This window comes from Hipposideros armiger, unplaced genomic scaffold (assembly GCF_001890085.2).
Source record: "Hipposideros armiger isolate ML-2016 unplaced genomic scaffold, ASM189008v1 scaffold_176, whole genome shotgun sequence".
Classification (NCBI taxonomy): Eukaryota; Metazoa; Chordata; class Mammalia; order Chiroptera; family Hipposideridae; genus Hipposideros; species Hipposideros armiger.
The window spans coordinates 654696-674047 of record NW_017731526.1 but is presented as its reverse complement, the minus strand read 5'-3'; the positions used below and the strand labels follow the sequence as shown (position 1 = coordinate 674047).

Here is a 19352-nt window from a genome sequence, read left to right as displayed (position 1 = left end):
TTGTATTAAGTATAGCTTGTCTGTAGATTCACCTCCTGTGGTAAATACTCCTTTTTGGAGGGATTATGGTAGGGGTCTTGATCACAGATTAGTTGGTTTGACTGTTTTGATTTAGCTCCTAAGAATTGGGGTTACAGTTCCAGCCCTAAGATTTAAATACAAGCCTTGGATAAGAATCCTAGACCCAAATTTTATTCATTTTCAAGATGAGGAGGCTGGAATAAATAATTCCTAAGGTTCTCTGTAGCTATAATATTTTATGATTCTAGTGTCTTTTTACTGACTTACAGCAGATAAATCCTCATCTTTAGAGACTAATCTACTTCTTTATGGTTTAATTTTCACATTCCCTTTATTCTATTTCTTCTTTAATTCCAAGAGGGAATAATTTCCATCACTTTGCAAACAAACCGATATCTCTATTCTGACTTAGTGGCATTCCAGGATATTAATGCATTACACTTTAAAGCAGCTTGGATTATTTTCAATCCAGAAATTCCGTAATATTGTAGGTAGTAATAATGAGGATAATGATGGTTCATTTTCAAGGCTTTCTATGCCTCCAGGCCTTTGGTCATTGCATATGATAAAATACACCGAAACTAAAAATAAGATTAAGGTTTAACAGTTAAAAATGCATTCTAGGACTAAAACACATTTTTGTTACTCATTCTTGTATTACACTATGAACATTTAAAAATAAACAAAAATAAAAGACCCATTAAGCAACAACAGAATTTTAATAATTATTAACTAGAAAGGAAATAAAATTAACTTGACCTTATCTTAGAAGGTTTTCAGAGATCTACTTTGGTTATGCAGATAGGAAATTTGTCGTGAATTATTAGACCTCGGTTTCAGAAGTCCAAGCCCTCCTCAAAATCAGAAGTATACCTTCAGTGAGCATTCAAATAAAATATATGGATGCTATGAGTTCTGCATACTATTCACCTTTGAATTATTTTGATCTCGTTCTATACTTAAGCTATCCTTCAACATATATATTTTAATGTTTTTTTTTTTTCCTTTTCCCCCAACACATCTACTATGTACTTTTCCAGTGTGTTGAGACTACAACCTAAACTCCTCCGCCTGACCACTTCTCTGACCTCGGCTCCAGTCACTCTCCTCCTTGGCTCACTTTGCTATAGCCACTCCCGAATCCTTGTTATTTCCTTGACTGCAGTCTGTCCTTGCCTCAGGGCTTTGTCCGTGCTGTTTCTGTCTGGAGCTTGCTCTCCCTCACATGCTTCCATCCCCACCCCAACTGTTTCCCCTGGCTGATTCTTCCTGTCCTTCAACTCTCAAATGGCACTTTCTTGGAGAATTTTTTTCCTGAGCACACAATGGACAGTATAACAGATTTCTCCCACTGTCATTTTGCATATCTATTAGCTCTTTTCATCGACCACAATTTGTAATTTGTAATTATTTGTTTATGTATTTAATGTCTGATTCCCATAGGAGGCTATAAATTCCATGAGAGTCTGAAGGATCATTTTTATATTACTAATATTAAGCATGATTGAATAATGAATTAATGATTCTATTGTGATAGATTCTGTAGGGTTTAGAAATGTTCATTAAATATGGAGTCTATATCTAAAGAATTTATTTTCTAGTCGAAGGACAAGGCATGGGCATAAACACTGTTTAAAACTATAGAAAGTAATTCATATCTCAAAAAATAGCGTAGATATGTGCTGTATTCTTTTCTTAGGCTGCTATAACAAATTACTATAAACTTGTTGACTGAAAACAACAAAAATTTCTTCTCTCCCAGGTTTGGAAGCTAGAAGTCTAAAATCGGATTGTTGGCAGGGGCACTGCAGGTGCTAGGTGAGCTGGGTGAGTGGGGGAGAATGAATTATTTCTGACAAGGTCGGGGAGGGAAGGTTTCATGGAATTAATGGAAACAACCCCAATGAAGGTGGGTGAGGAAATTTGGCCTGAGTGTATGGTATATTACACCATAAGATCAAATCAGAAATGACGTTAGAACTCGATTTTACAATGTCATAAATACTGGCTAGGAATTGTTTGGTAATTAATATAGAATTATTACAGCTTTGTCTAAACAAAGGTGACATGATCTTGGGGCTCCTGCTTCGGAAGCCTAATGGGGCAACAGTGTGCAGAATGAGCTGGTCTCCCTTCCCCTGTCTCTTTCAATTAGGGTATTACTGCAGGCAAGAGAAGATGAAAGCCTGGCTAGGACAGGGGTACCAAAGAAGGAGAACTAACAGGACTTGGCCACTTATTAGACACCTGGTGAGAGGGAAGAGGGGGGAAGGCCAAAAATGATATATTTTGTGTCGAGAGACCTGGAGAATTGGGGTAAAGAAACTTAGGATTTTCAAAATGATGATGATTTTCAACTAGGAGGATAAATTCAATATTGATATATTGACTCTGAGAAACTAGTGTGATATCCAGTTGAAGGTTTAAATAGGACATTGTAAACATAGGGCTTGAGTTTGGGAGAGAAATCAGGACTAGAGATATAAATGTGTGAGTTATCAATAGTGAAATAATTGAAGTCATGCAACCCTGGAAAGCAGTGTCAAATCATGGGAAGAGTATGAATGTGGAGTATGACAGCCATTTTTACAGCCTGTCTGTACCATTTACCTGCTGCATGACCTTGGAAAAATTGCTTAATCCTTCATTTTCTCATATATAAAAAAGGGAGAAATAATATTGTCCCTTAGTCAGGATTACATGAGTTGCATGTTTAAAATACCTATTGTTTTCAGATGTGCTTTCATATTTTGGTGGCATGATTTCCAGTAAAAAATAGTATATTTTATTTTGCAACCCATTATCTTAAAAATATGTAACACACCCTTTTAATAAATTATTTTCCTTTGATTCTATTTCATCAAAAGCATGTTGACTGTGATCCTCTAAACTGAATTCATGACCTAAAAATGGGCTGCAGCCCACACTTTGGAAAACTGGACTCAACCAGCATCCTAATACTCAGATCACACCATTGCTACTCACTGTTCCCTCCGCTTTCATTTTTATTACTCCCTCTGCTTGGGCTGCTTGTTAATATCATATTATTCCTTAATGGTCTAGAAGAAATAAAACCAATTCTTTCCTCTACTCTATCCATATAATACTTTGTCTATAAAAAAGATTCACCTATTGCCCAAATAGAGTATGAACTTTATGATGATAGCAAACAGGTGTTATTTATCTATGTATGTATCCTGCTGAAATTATCTGTTCATAAGAGGTATAGAATAAATTTCAATTCATTATTATAGAGAAAATAGAAAAGAGGTCTAAGGAGAAAACCTTACTGAGTCCCGACTTCCAAGGTCCTGCTCTGGCTTCAAATCTCCCTTCTTCTCTATATGCCAAAGATTCCCTGGAAGTTTTTAAGGCAGAACATTGCCTCCTTGTTTGGGACACAAAGACTTAGGCCATTAATTTTTTGTACATAGTGACTTGAGCTTCTTGATGTTTGGGGCTGAGAAGTTCTGGAGGAGATAAAATAAACTTGAGGAAGAAACTAAGATGTGTCTAGAACTTAGCTCTGGGTAAAATAATGGAAATGTTCCTGCCCTGGTATCTTTGGGTTGCTAAATGACAGAATCCAATAAAGGAAACCTGAAATAAATTACCAGAACAAGTATTTCATTTTAAATTATTAAAGTTTATTTCATTTTTTTCAGGCCCTGAAAACCTTTCCTATGGTAGAAATGACCCCTGGCAACAGTGACATTCTGACACCATGCATGCATGCTACACACTCTTGCAAAGTCTGAATTCTGTGTCACAATGGCTCTGTTCAGATTACTTCAGATTTCATCATGCCTCTATGCCCAATTAAACTACTGAAGCTTCTAATAGTCTTCTGTCTACTTTGTAAATCATCATAAAGAATATGAAGTGAACCAAATAAATTTGCTTCTATGTGACTCATTGCACAATCAGAGGCATGATATCAAAATGTATAGAAAAAGTGGAAAAAAAACCGTTTTGATAACAATAAATGTGTTTAGACTACCCCTTTATATATAAATTTTGGACTACTTGGTGGAGGGAAATACAGTTCAATTGGTTTCATAAAATGAGCAGAAGGCAATACATTGCTTAGGAAACGCTGCTCAGTCCCTGAGTATAACAGAGAGATCAAATCCCCAGAGTCTAAATCCAGGTCTACTCTCAGACCTAGATGTCTAAGAATGGTCTGCATTGGTGGTCAGCACAGTTTGCGTAACCTGCACGCCCTACACTGGGCCTCAGCTTACTTATTTCAAAATGAGATGAATGAACTGTTATTTCTTATATCCTTTCTACATACAATGTTTGATGATGCTCTGCCCTTAAATCCCTGTCACCTCAATTTTTTTAATCTTAAAAAATGTGAAATATGCTTATAAAGTTCTTTTATGTCCTTAAATGTTACTCAACATGATAACAGTACTATTCACTAAACCTAAATTTTATCATTTTAGTTTTGCCTCAGAGGCTAAGTTTTATGAGAACCTTAATTTGCATCACCAGAAGCTGATTTAATAAAAATAAAGGAACCCTTTTTGGAAATAAATTAAAATTGGTGGGTAAGGGCAGAGAATCTTATGTAAGAATAAACTAGGAAGCTAAACTTATGCGGGGTCAAATGGTTCTGAGTTCTGAAGAATGCCGTGGCCTTATTAATGCTGAGAACAACTGGTCCTGGCTTTTTATGCACTGAAAGTAGAAGTTTCTAATGGCAGCTTCCCAAAGCTCTGGCCTCTTGACCCAATACCTATTGTACCATTTTCCTCGTTTCCTTGAAGCACAATCCACTGCTTGGCAATTAGACAAACAGGTGCAAAGCACCACCTATCCTGGAGTTTGGAAAATTTATCTTTGAAGACAGCTCCAGTGCATGGGATGCAAGACACACAACTTAAATTGAAAATTACTGAAGACAATTTCGCAGACAGAAAAAAAAAAAATGGGCACACCTCATTTTGGTCAGGAGAAAGAAGTGTAAAGCCAAAGAGGAGAAAGACTAGGATACTAATTAATGCCTAATGTGATATGATAAACAGTAGGTTTGTCTTTGACAAATTCCTTTATAATTATCTTCCTGACTGTCAAAAACTTTATTCAACCCATCTTCATAATAAATATTTTCTGACAGAACGAAACCTGAAGTTCTGATTTTTAACAAATTTTGTAATTGTACTAATAACAACAGCTATTTCTTGATTACTATTATTATGCCAAGCCCTGAAGATTACAAAACTGAATAAGAAATAGACACTGCTTTTAGAGATGTTACCATCTATGGGTTTGAACTGTTGTACTTATGACAAAAATAACCATAACCATCATTTATTCACTCATACCAGCTAGGCACTGAGCTCAGTTGGCAACATGCATAAGCAGCCCATGCTCCCTCTGGATACCCTGACCGTGAGGTAACCTTGCCCTAGCCATGCATCATCTCTCTCAAAAAAAGAAAAAAAGGACCTCAGCAGGAATTCAAACAATAGGCAGAGATATTTAAACAACTTCAGGACTGTCTACAGTCAACACACAAGAATTATAGTCAATAATGAAAGAGTGTAGAGAACCACAGTGAAAATGGAAGAAATCGTTGGAATCACCCTTAGCGTACTCTGTTGGACAGGCACTGTGACAGTCTGAAATCCACAGTGTCATATGCTCCACACCCAGCCTTCCAACAATGACTCAGAGACAAATGTTAAGTGTTTTAGGACTTTCTAGTGAAAGGCCTTGCATTACATTAAACAGCAAAACTTAGGAAGACATCATAACCTTCTGGGTTTCATTACCAAAATGTACATTTTGATCTAAAAATTAATGAAAAAAAAAACCCCGATTGACTTTCCTTGTAGTAATTCACAACCTTTGAGTGCAGCATTAAAATGCTTTCCTTTTTCCCCCACCAACTATAAGCTTCTGTTTTCTTACCCAGGGCGTCTGAATCTTTTATATGCTCGGGTTCTATTCACTGCCTGTTATTCAGACATTGAAATCCCAAATGTTAATTGTTCTTCCAAGTACATTGACAAAACAGCAGCTAAATAAGGGTAGGCCAGACTGTGGTAGACTCTGACATGCATTTATGGAACAATGGGGCTCTGAGAGACAGCCTTGTAGCTCACGGGAAGACATAAGATGTGCTATTTTGACTGCTTCATAGCAGAATGGGGAACACACGCACACAGGGAATTATGCATTTTCCTTAGTTTTGCCCAAAGTCCTCAAGGCAACAGAATCTTGTGATGTCATCATGAACTTTCCATTTCCATTGACACAAAGGCTAAAAATTTCTAATGACATCACAAAGGAAAAAGGAATTTACTTTTATTCCATAAGAAATCTGTTACCTTCAATGAGATGTGAACAAAAATGCAAGAATCCTTCCTGACAGGGTGTATGTCACCATGCTGATGCACAGTGGGTGACGCCCTCCCTAATGCAATTCAAACCAGCTAAAAGAAAGGATTCACAATTTAGGGTGGATATAAAAGACACACTGAATATTAAGTCCAACAAATTTTCTTTTTTTAAAGAAGGAAATCATTTAAACATATATTTCTCAGGGATATTCAGATTTTTGCTCCTGTCTGGTTACTATGTTACCAATATTTTTGTCCTTTATTGAGTTGGTCACAAAAACACAGAGGAAGGGTACAGGAAGCTTTCACTTACAGGAACGCAGTGCAGCTCAATCTTTTGTTTTTAAGGTGCAGTGATTTCAGTCTCTAAATGTAACTTCAGGCAGTCTGAAAAGAAACAGGTTAAAATCTCTTTCAGTTATAATTGGTACTTCAGATTTAATTAAAAATTAAACTTTCATAATGTTTCACCATCCAAAGCAATGCATTATCAGTCAAGCGTGGCTTTTTTTTTTTTCTGTTAAGAAGGAAAAAAAAAAACCTCTTCCCAGAGTAGTTTTTTTAATGAAAAGAAAAGGATCTAAAAAGGAAAAGAAAAGCAACTCTGAAAAACAAAATATGCCTCCATGTTAAGGACTTCATAATGATATGACTAGAAGCTCAGTGCCTCTGAATTTTAGCAATATTGTGACTTAAAAAAAAAATCAAAACCTCTTAAACAACAATTTCACAGCCTAAAGATTATATAAAATGTTAATTTCAGAGACTAAAGAAGAAAATCTATGATCTGGATACACTTGTTAAAGGGAAATCATGACTTCAAATAGAATTCTAAACAAAAGTTAGATCCACTACTTTCAAATGACTGTGGTGGGGCAGATGGTGAAGTAGAGGTGAACGGACGTATCTGGCAATACAAAATGCCCACTGCAATGTATTGTGGGTTTAGCGTGCCCCATACCACATCATACTGTATATCCTGTCACATGCAGCCACAGCTGTTTGAAGCAGCACAGAAAGGCCATCAGGGTTTGAACCAGACCTCCTTGTTTAAATAACTGTAAATATGTAAAATATTTAAAATATATACTTTTAATCTTGAAATTATGAGTTCAAGCATTAAAATCTCCAAGTATGTCCTAAATATTTGTGCTTTAAACAGCATGCTATTTTTTTCAATCCTTTCTTTCTTCATACAACACCATCTATAAAGAAGATAACGGTTAAAAAAAAAACAAGACTTGATTAAGTCATCGCTATTTTTAGCTTCAAATAACTGACATGACAGGATTTAGAAATATATAGTTTTCTTAATGTAAAATGAAGATAATACAATTATCTTTCTTTTACTTTACAGCATGGCAGTGCATTTTTTATATAGTTGTAGAACTAAAGTGGTATGTTTATGTCCACCTTCACATTAGTGCAAGGTAATATTTTAATCTCCACATGAGAGCATGATCATAAATCACCCCTGAAATTGCATCTATTATTAGAAAATGCATCTAGTTCTCACTTGTAAATTCTGTTTTCTTTTTCCCTTGAAGCATATGGAGGAATATTTTGAGTATTGTGTCTATTTGATGTATATAGATTTTAATGCAAACTGTTTCGGATTCACTAAATTTATCCATGAATGGATCCAAAAAAATCACTGACATTGACTAAACTTTTCCCCTGCTTCTCACATGCCTGAATTAGACTAAAAAATGCACCAGTGTAAAGACAAATTATGGAGGCGTCACCCGGGACAACTGAATGAGATGAGGGGAGTGCACATATTTCCTTACAAGGCAAGAAAACATTTATAAAAGAAACTGACAAAAATAACTCATGCTTGGAAATTATATGGAATAACAATAATCCCCAATAACTGATTCAGAAATATAAAAACTGCCCACCTTTACATAAATCTGAATCACCAATTGATATTGTTCTACTCACCAGTTTTGAATATGGTTAGTGAAACTGATTTACTGTCTAGTTCAGACAAGAAAAGGTGATGGAAACTAGGCTGCATATTTATATATAAACGATTGAACGACTAGCAGTTCAATTTAATCAGTCAGATTTCCTTTTCCTTAATTCACCAGATGTTGAGTGCATTGAACTATCACTTGAAAATAATAAAGCCATTTCTATGAATAGGCAGTCTAAGTTTCATTCTCCCCCTCTCCTCATGGCTTTCCTCCTTCTCCTCTTTGACCTTTCTCTATGCTTCTCTGTGTCGGCCTGTTTCTTCCTCACTTTCACTTTCTTCCTTATTTATTTTTCCCTCTCTTTTTTTTCCCCCCCTTGGTGAGGGTAATGAAGCTCAAAAATAACATCTTGTATCCTGTTGAGGGAATCTTGGTCACAACTATCCTTCCAGATGACAAACTCATTCTTAAATGTCTGTTTCCCCATCCAAAGAAAACAGAGCAATTGAGAAAATAGAGACACAACATCACTTACCACTACCAATACCACCACTTTTAATTCCCATGCTACATTCATCACAAGGAGGACCGAAGTTTATTTACATTATCCTCTAACCTCAAATAGGACCACAAATAAGACTAATAACAGGATCATTTTGTGGCACTCAGGCAAACGGCTGGGCAAAACAGATGGATCTTACTTTGCGCCAGGACTCAAAAAATACAGTCGCCAACTCACTGTTGGCGACTACGTATCTTGGCCCAAAGATGGACCTGGAAGTGAGACCAGTTGTCTTTGAATGCTGTTCCTATTCATATCTGCCTCATGAGAAAATCATTAACTCTGTCACTATATAGTGGGGTGAAGTACTGGGTAGAAACTGTTTGGAAGAATGGGCATTAAGGAAGTGAAATATTCTTAAGGCATGTCAGATTAGACTAAGGAGCATAAAGTTAGAGCTAGGACCTAATATTTTGCACTACTGTCGACTTTTCAACTTCCTATTTTTTTTTAGTTCAATACTGTACACTGAACGTACCCTCTAAAAAATAGTAGATTTCCAGAGTATGTGTCTTCATTAAGAATAACTCCTAACATTTCAGGTTCTAAAATCTGTTAAAATGTTTTCAAGTCACCCAGATCAATCTCAGTTATTGAAATTTAATACCAGTGCCAGACCCTCTTTAATCAGGACCAGGCTGTGTAAGGTTTTATAAATTACAATCAACACCCAGTGATCCACTGTATAGAGCCCAGTAATCAGTGCAAATTACAAAGCCCAGAAGAACGCTTCTCCTGGCAGAGACAGACCCCTTTAGCAAAAGAGTACATTCTGCACTAGTCAAAGATTCTGAATGACTTTCCAGAGGAGAGAAAATACATTATATTACAGTAACCTATCCTGTAAGTCACACGGCCAAGAAAAAAAGTGCCCGGACAACAACAAAAAAAAAACTGAGTGGGGGTGAGGAACTACTGATCTTAACATTCACTAGGAACAAAGGACTGCTCTGACCACACTCTGCTTTTCAAATCCTCACACAGATAGGAGTTTTAGATATCACAGGTCACAGAAAGAACAACAAAGCACTCCAGTTTAGGAGGTCTATGCTAATTCAGGCACTTCTCTTAACACTCTCCCATCTATTCACCATCAATTGTATCTTGCTCAGGTTGTTTTTGAGAGTTCATGCACCTCTCTATGATTTATTCATTCTGACACTGTTCAGATTTGATTTTTAAGAGACAAGCCCTGTCTGTGGTCAGCAAAGAGAGAAAATTATAATGTTTTAATTATTTCCCTTAGTCGTTTCTTTCTTTTCACTCAAAAATATTTGATTATGAAAAATCTCTAGCATATGCAAGAGTAGAGAGCATAGTTAAATGAACTGCCATGTACTCATTACCCATCATCAATGTTTTTTACATTTATACTCATTCACTTTTTCTTCTACCAGATCATTTTATGACAATCCCAGATATCATATCATCCCATCCATGAATATATTAGTGTTACCAAAAAATGACTTTTGAAAATCATGACACATATCATTATCCCACATCCAAAATAATAGTAATTCTTTAATGTTATTAAATATCCTGTCTATGTCAAGTAATTAACTTTTAATGTCTTTTGTTCTTTTTTTTTAACAGCTGGTTATTTGAATTAGGATCTAAACAAAGTCCCCACATTATACTTGAACCGTAATTCTCCTCTAACCTATAAGTCCCCTATTCCTTTTTTTAAACATTTTAACTTTAAAAAAATAAATTTATTGGGTGATATTGGTTAGTAACATTAACATAAGTTTCAAGAGTATAATTCTACAATACATCACCTATATACTGCATTCTGTGCTCACGACCCAAAGTCTAATCTCCGTCCATCTCCATACATTTGACCCCTTTTACCTTTTTCATCCTCCTCTCACCTCCCTGCCCCTCTGGTAACCACCTTTCTGTTGTCTGTTTCTATGCGTTTTTTGTTTGTTTTGTTTGTTTATTTGTTACTTTCTGCTTTACATCTCACAAATCAGTGAAGTCATATGGTTTTTGTCCTTTTCCCTCTGACTTATTTTACATAGCATGATAGTCTCAAGATCCATGCATGTTGTTCCAAATGGCAGTATTTAATTCTTTCTTACGGCTGAGTAGTATTTCATTGTATATATTAGCAATCCCCATTAAAATCCCAATTCATTTTTCAAAGAAATAGAATGAAAATGATCAAATTTGTATGGAACCACAAAGGACTCCTAACAGCCAAAGTAATACCGAGAAAAAAAGGACAAAGTCAGAGGAATCACACTCCCTGACTTCAGATTATACTACAGAGTGACAATGATCAGAACAGCATGGTATTGGCAGAAAAACAGACACGCAGATCAATGGAACAGAGCTGACGGCCCAGAAATAAACCCAAATATATATGGGCAACTAATTTTTGAAAAAGGAGTAAAAAAAATATACAATGGCGAAAAGGAAGCCTCTTCAGTACATGGTTTTGGGGAAACTGGGGAAGTCACGTGCAAAAGAATGAATCTACACTGCTATTTGTCACCATACATAAAACTTAACTAAAAGTGGATTAAAGACCTAAATGTAAGACCTGAAACAATAAAATACATAAAAGAAAACATAGATACTAACTTTATGGGCCTTGGTCTCAGAGAGGATTTTATGAACTTGACCCCAAAGGCAAGGGAAGTAAAAACAAAACTAAATGAATGGGACTACACCAAACTAAAAATAACTTTTTTATTTTGGAACAATTTCACATTTACGGAAAAGTTGCAGACAGTACAGAAAATTTCCTTATTCTCTACCCTACTTTGTCACCAGTTTTTTCAACAATAACTTTTTCTGTTCCAAGGATCAAATCCAGGATACCATTTAGTTGCCAGTTCTCCTAAAATACTCTGAGCTGTGACAATATCTCAGTCTTTTAATTGTTTTTCATGACTGGTAGTTTTGGTACAGGGTAGTGGTCAGATATTTGGTGTAATGTTTCTTAACTTGAATTTATCTGATGTTTTCTCATAATTAGATTCGGATTATAGTTTTAGAGAAGAAGGCTAAAGTGCTCTTCTTATAACGTCATATCAGGGGGTACATAATGTCAATACGACCTATCACTGGGAATGTTAATCTTGGCCATGACAGGTTACTCTTTTCTTAATTTTATAAGCATAATTTGTCATTTAATTTTTAACAGTTTATTATGGCATAATTTACATAATATAAAATTCACCCTTGTAAGTGTACAACTTAATGATTTTTAAGTAACTTTGAGTAACTTACTTAATTTAAGATGAAATTAAAGATGAAATGGCAGTATTTCATCTTTTCTTATGGCCAAGTAATATTCCATTGTACCACATCTCTTTTATCCAATCATCTAGCAAAGGACACTGGTTGTTTCCATGTCTATTGTTTTCATTTGTTTCCTAAGGATTAATGATGTTGAGCATCTTTTCATAGGCTTATTAGCCATCCTTATATCTTCTTTGGTGAAAAAACTATTCAAACATTTTGTCCAATTTTTAATGTGGTTGTCTTCTTATTATTAAATTGAATAATTCTTTATATATTATGAAAATAAAAATCCTTTATCAGATATATACTTGCAAATCATAAATTTTGCTAATATTTTCTCCCAGTCTTTACATTTCTTTACTGGTATCTTTTGAAGTGCAAAAGTTTTTAATTTTGTTGAAATCCACATTATCAGATTTCTTCCTTTTTTGTATGTTTTCCATGTCATATCTAAGAACCCTGTGTAACTCAATGTCAGGAAGATTTTTCTCCTTTTTTCTTATACAAGCCTTATCGTTTTAGCTCTTATATTTAAGTCCATGATCCATTTTGAATCAATCTTTGTTTATGGTGTGAGGTAAGGGTCTAAAGCCTTTTTTTGTTGTTTTTTTTCATATAGTGTTAGCACCATAGATGTTCATTTATATCTCATACAGTCCTAGCACCAACTATCCTTGCAGTATTTATTCCTTCCCCTATCAAAATTGCCTGGGCACCTTTGTCAAAGTCAGTTGACCAAAAATGCAAAAGTTAATTTTCTGAAGTTAAAATTACATTCCATTGATCTATATGCCAGTACTATACTATCTTCCTTAGTATAGTTTTTATAGTAGGGTTTAAAATCAGGATGTGTAAGTGATCTAACTTTGTCCTTTTCAAAATTATTTTCACTGTTCTGGGTCTTTTGCATTTTCATATAAATTTTAAGATAACCTTGTCAATCTCTACAAAAATACCTTTATTCTTTTTTATGCTATTGTGAATAGAATTGTTTTCTTAATTTTATTATTTGTTGCTAGTCTATATAAATACAATATAATTTTTGTATAATGCTCTTCTATTGAGTGAACTTGCTGAACTCATTTATTAGTTTGTGTATGTGTATGTGAATGTATTCCTTAAGATTTTCTACATACTTATTATATTTTCTGCAAATAAAAAGCTTTACTTTTTACTTCCCAATCTGGAAGCTTTTGCTTTCTTTCTTTTCTGTCCTGTTTTGTCTTTCCTTTGTTTTCCTTTTTCTTATCTTTCTGAAGAGAAACTCCAGTACAATGTTAAACAGAAGAGCTGAGATATGACAACCTTGCCTGTTCCCAATCTTAGGGTTAAACCAGTTGGTCTTTTATCACTAATTATGTTTTCATAGTTGTAGGTTTTTCATAGATGCACTTTATCAGGTGACAGAAGTTCTCCTCTATTCCTAATTTATTGAAAGTTTCTGTCACAAATCGATATTGGATTTTCTCAAATGCTTTTTGTGTCTCTACTGAGACATGTGGTTCTCTTATTTATTAATACGGTATATTACATTAATTGATTACTGGATGCAGGGTGTATAATACTTTTACAGATTGTTGCATGTGGTTTGAGAATATTTTGCTGACAATTTTGGTGTCAATATTTATAAGGGATACTGTCTTTTTTTTTTTTCTTTATCTTTGTCTGGCTTTGGACTCAAAGAAATACTGTTCTCATAGAATGAAATGAAAAATGTCCCTTTTTCCTCTATTTTCTGGAAAATTTTATGAAAGACTGGTATTATTTCTTCTTTATATATTGGATAAAATTCAGTGAAGCCATCTGCATCCAGATTTTTCTTTGTGGGGTGACTTAGTAATTCTGAATCTTAACTGTTACAGGTCTGTTCAGATTTTCTATTTCCTCTTGAATCAGTTTTGGTAGTGTTTGCATTTCTAGAAATGAGACCATTTCTATATATATTTGTTCATAGTATTAACTTTTAATTTTTTGTTTTAATTTCTATGAAGTTGGTAGTAATGTCCCCTCTTTCATTCCTGATTTTGGTAACTTGTTATCTTCTCTCCTTTTTCTCTGGACAGTCTAGCTAAAGGTCTGTCACTTTTGTTGATCTTTTCAAAAAATCAACTTTTGGCTTCATTGATGTTTCTCTATTATTCTCTATTTCATTGATTTCTGCTCTAATCTGTATTATTTCTTTCTTAAAGTGACTTTTATTTTATACTTATTTGTACCACCTCTATATTTACCTACACAATTATACTATCAGTGCTATCAATTTCTTTGGGTGGATTTCAGTTACTGTTGGTTGTCATTTCCTTTCAACCTAAAATATGTCCTTCACTGTCTCTTTTAAGGCAGGTCTGCTAGCAAGAAACTGTCTCAGTCTTTGTTTATCTTGGAATATCTTTATTTTACCTTCATTACTTAAGAACAGTTTTGCTGGACATAATTTCTTGATTGTTATCTTTTTCCCTTCAGGGCTTTCAATATTTTATTCCTCTGCCTTCTGAGTTTAATTGATTTTAATTAGAAATCAATTGTTAGTCACAGTGTTGTCTCCTATATTCAATGAGTCCTTTTTTCTCCCACTGCTTTCAAGAATTTCTCTTTGTCTTTCAAAGTTTGACTAAACTGTGTCTGTGTATGAATCCCTTTGTGTTTGTCATACTTGTAGTTTATTGAGCTTCTCAAATGTGTATATTATTGTTATTTATCACATTTGGTGAGGTGTTTTTTTTTTGCCATTATTACTTCAAATATCTTTTTCTGCCCTTTTTTTCCCTCCTTCCTTCCTCCTCTCCAATTTCACACTATGTTAGTATGCTTGATGGTGTCTCACAGATCTCTGAAGCTCTGTACATTTTCTTCATTATTTTATTTACTGTTCTTCAGAAAATTGAATAACTTCTACTGATTTATCAAATTTACTGTTCTTTCTTCTGACATCTGAAATTTGCATTTGAGTCCTTCTAGATTATTTTTCATTTTAGTTATTGTACTTTTCAACTCTAGAATTTGATTTTTCTAAATAATTTATATAATTATATTAATGCTCTTTATTTGAAGAGTAATTATAGTAATATTTTATTTAATTATTTAGCATAGTTTCCTTTAGTTATTTGAACATATTTATAATAGCTGCTTTCAAGTATTTGTCTGCTAAATTCAACATCTGCTTTTCCCTTGTGACCCAGGGACAGTTTTTCTTGACTGCTTTTTTTAACCGGGGATGGATCCTAGTCCTGTTCCTGTACAAGTGTCATAATTTTTTTTCCACACAAATTGACAATTTGTACAATGTATCATAGTAATTCTGGCTTCGGATTTTTCTCTCCAAGGGAGTTGTTGCTGTTATTGCTATTTGTGTGTTTGTTTAGTGACGTAACGGTTTAATTCTGTAAGGTCTGTCACCTTATATTGTGCAGTTGCTGATGTCTCTGGTCAGGTTTGATAAACCCTATTTTCATTTGTTAGCTAAGACTGGTCACTGTGTCAGCAAAATTTTCAGTTTGCACCCAATGACTGGTTGGAAGGTGTACTCAAACACCTTGGGCCAATAAGCTAACACCTTTTGCAGATGGATATGTTATTGGTTGGGAAATGCATTCAAAGTTCAAGCAGTTTACAAACCTTCCTTGGCTGTTACTTTCCATTGGGCTCTCTCTTATCTCCTCTTTGGACAAGGCCTTAGCATCAGCCTAGGGTATCTGGATATCTGACCCTCTCTGGCCTTTACTGAAATATGTGTGCAGACTTCCAAAACAACAGGAATATGTGTTAGCTGTGATTGGCCCACTGTGGCAGTCGGCTTCTCCAACTCTCCTTGTAAAATTTATCGCTAATATGCCAACCTATTGCCTGCCCTAACCTGAACTGCAACCTCAGGCTATCTATGATGTTTACACTTCTTGTTTGTTTACCACTGCGACTGCTATTGTTTCTAAAAACACCTAGGGCCATGTGGTTTTCCATGTTCTACTCCATCAAGTCAGCCCCTTTTAGCAGTGGAGTTTTGGGTTTTATGGCTTGCCCTGCCCTGGTAGAACTATTATGCCAATGGAGATGGGGAGGGGAAAAACGTAGAGGTAGTCCATCTATAACACCACAGCTCACTTATACTTGTGTCTCACTATAATCTTTAATGTGGCCCCTTTTACTACTAAAAGTATCCAGATGGTAATACAATTTATGATCTCCTATTCAGTGAGCACATTGCTTCTGGTATATGGCAATTTCTGTAAATAAAAACATTACAGTGTGTTCTCATCCATCATATTCACCAGATCAGGCACCGTGAGACTTCTGGTTCTTCCCCAAAGTCAAAATGACCATGAAAGGTAAATGTTTTGAATCAATTCAGGACATTGAGGCAGCCACAACAGCTCAACTAAAGACACTCACAAAAGAGGACTTCCAGAACTGCTTCAGAAAGTGGCAAGACAATGGGATAAGTGTGTTCAAAGTGTGTGTGGGGGGGTATTTTGAGAGGGATTAATGGCAATGTGTCTTTTACTGTAAATGTTTTTTTATTTAAACATTCACCCTATGTTTTTTTTTTTATCACACTTCATACAAGGGTCATAAAGGATTGTTAGGAAATTTGAAGCTAGACTAACAAAGCTGAAATAAACTAATTCCAAGCAATTGTGGAGAATATGTCATGTATACTTAATCTCATAAGAAATAGTAGCTCAGAGATCTAATAGGACTAAATACTTAGAGCAGGCTTGTTTTTACCAACTTATTCCTCAGTTTCCTATTCTGCCCAGGTTATATCTCCTCAGGAACATAGTAAGGGATACACTCCTTTGGGAGCTTAAATAACTCCTATAAATCGGAAAGTTCCCATATAGAAATACGGAGTAATATCAACTTTTAATATGTTTTTTTTGTTTTACAAAATAACCCACAATAAAATAAGATTCTCCTAGAGCATTTAAATTATGAATAGACTTACAAAATCACTTCTATCACATAAAATGAGATAAATATATAGTATCTGTTTTTAGGAATTTTAAAACTTTTTTTTTCTTCAAAGAGACTGAAATAAATGGGAAAATTAGCAACTTTGTGCTGTTGAAACTCAGAAAGTTTGATACATCAACTTTGAATATCTCACTGATGTTTTTGAATCAATATTAATGCTTCACATTTACAAAGTGTCAAAGAAATCAAAGTATTCACTAAAGCTCATCTCATTCAATTGTCGTAATTCACCTTTAACCCAGAAAACTGTAACAGGAATTATGACTAATTCTATTTGGAAAACAAGAAATCCAATCCATAAAACAAAGTATAGAAACATCACATAAACTGCTTAAGGACACAAATAAGTCTAGTGATTAAGTATGTGATGAAACTGCATTAGCTTGTACTATAAAATTATCAATTAGGCAATATCAAGCTATAACAAAGAAGAGACTTGAGCCTCCATCCCCCATTTGTCTGTATATTACAGTAAAACCAAAATAATGTTTAAAGAGATTTTTTTTGGTCCTATAAAATGATACTTCTCCAGCTAAAATTTTGGGTAAAGTGGATGGACTTTTTTTATATGTATGTTTCTGTTAGAATTTGCAATTTCTATAAGAGAATTTTGACCCAACCTCTAACTTGATTAGCATTTCTGCTACTGATTAACAAAGAATAGCTGTATTTTCTAGTAATACAATCTAGGATTCACTGTCATCCAATAACAATCAAAGGTGTAACTTAGAAAAACAGTGTATATAGAAAATTGCCTGAAGGATGCAATCCTTTCTTTGGAGTTTAGCATCCAGATATACTCTGAAATCTTCCTTCAAACTATACCAGAATGGAGTGCTGTCCACCTGAGTCTGTATCTTATAAGACAGAAAACCACACTGCACATTACTGAGATGTTACCAATCTATATTGAGGGCTACAACAGAAGTTTACCAATAAAATATTCTTCGTTTTTCATAAAAATGAATATTGATCATGATCTCTTCATATACTTCATAGGAAGATATTTCTTTCTAGTCTTAGTATCAGCAGTATATTTCTTCAAAGCATATGTCAGAAACCCAATTTATAAATGTATATAAGATTCTATACAGGATTTTTTATATAGGTCTAATTCTTGCCCCATCTTATATTTTTTCCTTGTTTACCCATTTTAGTTTACATTTACTTCATTTATGTTATATACTTCATTTATACTAAATTATTTATATATATATATATATATATATATATATATATATATATGACAAATGAATGTATCCCTTTAAACCATCTTTCCATCTTTATTTCTTTTTGGAACAAAGAGATGTCCATCTGTCTCTCTGACTTTTTATCTACCCTCTCATATATCAAATCATCTAAATTTACCCTAGGAGACCCCAAGACTTTAGATGCAGTTTTAAAATGTCAACTTAGATCTTCTAGGAGCTGGACTTGATAATCTCATCTACGGTTTTGTAATGACTTAATTTCATTTTCTTTTACCCTCAATGTTATTCAAATCAGATGTCTGAAGCAAAGTAATAGACTTGTATCATCAAGGTCCAAGACTAACTTAAAGCTTAGATAAGCATCGTTTTGCTAAGTTGCCTGAAGGTTATTCTTGGCTTTCTGTGCAAGAATACAACAATTTGGAACCTATGAAGCAATGGCAGCTATTTTCAAATCATTAATGAAGCATATAATGTAAGGCAGTCATAACAGCTTTTGTCCTGCACAAGAGCACCCAAGCCAGAGGTGTGCTCTGCTCTAGACACCATGCTTCCTGGTCAAAGCTGCATCAGCTGGAGGAAAGGATTTCTTATAATAATTTGCACAAAGGTGCCTCACAGAGGACATGTTTTTCTAAGTTGTTCTAAACCTCTATATAAGTAACAGAGGCCCTTTATAACATGTTTCTATAGTATTTCTAACAAAATATAATTAATTGCATTGGTATTTATCTGGCTTTCTAACTGTTACATGTTACATAAATATTTAGGTAAGCCTCCTAGTAATAACCTCACCTCATGAGCTTGATTGAGTCCCCATGACTTGGGCTAAACAATGCTTTAAAAAGAGAATGTTAGTTATATATACAGTTCTCCTCAGGGAGATTGACTTTGACAGAGGATAGGAGGAAAATAATTCTCTTAACAATGTCCTCCTCCATAGATGGCAACACATCTTATATCAGATCATATTCTCAACAGGCTAAAGGCTTTTCTTCCTAAGTAGGGTCGAGAAGTGGGTACAGAGCATAATGCTATTCATATTGTTGTTATCTCTATG

At 34.5% G+C, this 19352-nt stretch overlaps 1 protein-coding gene across 9 annotated transcripts in view; it reads right to left on the bottom strand.

Moving 5' to 3' along the window:
• Positions 1-19352, bottom strand: part of ZBTB20 (zinc finger and BTB domain containing 20) — a 769723-nt gene that overhangs the window by 446817 nt on the left and 303554 nt on the right. For all 9 annotated transcript variants that reach the window (XM_019652231.1, XM_019652234.1, XM_019652232.1 and 6 more), the window contains one exon: positions 6688-6761. The gene's annotated coding sequence lies outside the window, so the exon portion shown is untranslated. The remainder of the gene's footprint in view (positions 1-6687; positions 6762-19352) is intronic.